At 31.7% G+C, this 1,942-nt stretch overlaps 1 protein-coding gene across 1 annotated transcript in view; it reads right to left on the bottom strand.

Annotated features, from left to right (window-relative positions):
* Nucleotides 1–1,584, bottom strand: part of LOC106878499 (zinc finger protein with KRAB and SCAN domains 1) — a 30,728-nt gene extending 29,144 nt beyond the window's left edge. Inside the window, exon 1 of the mRNA XM_014927725.2 lies at nt 438–1,584. The gene's annotated coding sequence lies outside the window, so the exon portion shown is untranslated. The remainder of the gene's footprint in view (nt 1–437) is intronic.
* Nucleotides 1,585–1,942: the final 358 nt, after the last annotated feature.

Here is a 1,942-nt window from a genome sequence, read left to right as displayed (position 1 = left end):
TAATAATAATAATAATAATAATAAAATCCTTTCTACTAGAGGCACAAGGTCTCAAATTTGTGGGGAGGACTAGTCGACCCTGTAAGGATGAAGGGCCAAGTTGACCTCGGCGGAATTTGAACTCAGGACGTGGTGACGTATGAAAAATGCCACTACGCATTCTACCCGACGTGCTAACAAAAACATTAATAATTTAAAACGACAATACAATAACATAAAACTTCGCCGGGAGTAATGTTTAGCGGTGTCTCTTCTGTCTTTATGTTCTGAGTTCAAATTCCCCCGAGGTCGACTTTGCCTTTCATCCTTTTGAGGTCGATAAATTAAGTACTAGTTGCGTACTGGGGTCGATATAATCGACTGGTCCCCTCCCCCAAAATTTCGGGCCTTGTGCCTAAAATAGAAAAGAATATAAAACTTATAAAAATGTTTCTTACCTTGAATCGCTGATATGAAAATGGCTTTATATATATATATTGGTTTATGTGATATCAAAAATTTGTATGTTCAAAAATTTTCCACACGAAGGAAAAAAAAGTGTTATATGAAACAAAGAATATATGTCGATATAATGAATTTTTTTTCCTTTTTCTGTTCCTTTCTTTTGAAGAATTTCAAATTCTGTTTTCGGTTTTCTATTAGATTATCTTCTTCAGTTTCCATTTTTGCATTTTATCATTCTTATATTCTTGCTTCTTTGTGTATGTATGAATGTGAATTTTGGGGATGGTTTTAATTATATGCTAAATTATATATAATTACATATATAAGAATCTTAAATATATATTATTCATATATAACTTATGTAATTATAGTTACTATATGGTATGGTTTTAATAATCTAATGTACATATATATTTAACTATTTTAATATGGATGTATTGTGAAAACTTGATTATACATCGGGTGGTTTATAAATCTGCCAATTTACAGTATGAAAAAGTATGAAACTACTAGCAGCTCCTTTTAAATTGTGTATTAAATTGATATTTTTCTCTCACAGAATGGAGTACTTTTTGTTGATTCTACCTATATTGGATTCGTAAAACTATAATGTTACTTTGTAAATATGTATTATCGGTTCTTTGTATTATAGTGTAGATGCGTGCATATATGCAGAAGTTAGTGTGAATCTGTGTATATCATAAGGTTAGTTATAAGTAAATACATGAAAATGAATAATTATATGAATAAAGTATATTTTTTTATACATGTGTATCGTTAATGAAGATACATACACGCACACGTATATTGCCGTGTATAAGATTACAACTTCTGAAGTAAAATATTTATGAAAGAAACAAAAAATATATAAATATATATTTGTACGATCCGCGTGTCCTGCTTCAGAAATTTATAAACTTTTCAATCGCGTGTCCATCAGTTTGTAACGGGGGGAAAAAAACAATGAAATAAAAGTCATTATTATTGTAATAATAATAGCAATAATAACTGCTCAGGGACATGTTAAGCTAGTCCTCATTATTCACTCGCAATTAAATCTATCTTTTGCTTACTACACTTCTGTTCCACTTTGCGAAGTTGATCCAATAAAACAGCCTTTACAAGAAACATCGTATATATATATATATATAAATAAATATATATATATATACGTACAGAGCTCGTTTATCTATGCTTGCTGTGATTGGTAGCCAGCTAAAGTTCATTATTATTATTATTAGTTTCCTTGTTTCCTCCCCCCCCCCACTTTCTTTATTTTTATTGCTGTTTTTTTTACGCTTTTCCCTTCTGTCTTTCTGTTTTTCTTTTTGCTTTTTTCCCCGTTTTGTTTTTAGTATCTTAGTAGCGGCAATTGCAGTGGTACGGGGTGATGGTGATGGTAGCGACGGGAGCGGAGGTGACAGCGGTTAGTGATGAGTGTCATAGTAGTGATGGTGATGGTGATGGGTGATGGGTGATGGCAGTGGTGATAGTGTTG

The sequence above is a fragment of the Octopus bimaculoides genome, chromosome 3 (genome assembly GCF_001194135.2).
Source record: "Octopus bimaculoides isolate UCB-OBI-ISO-001 chromosome 3, ASM119413v2, whole genome shotgun sequence".
Classification (NCBI taxonomy): domain Eukaryota; kingdom Metazoa; phylum Mollusca; class Cephalopoda; order Octopoda; family Octopodidae; genus Octopus; species Octopus bimaculoides.
Note: the sequence above shows the minus strand (reverse complement) of the source record. Positions and strands in the feature narration are given on the sequence as shown.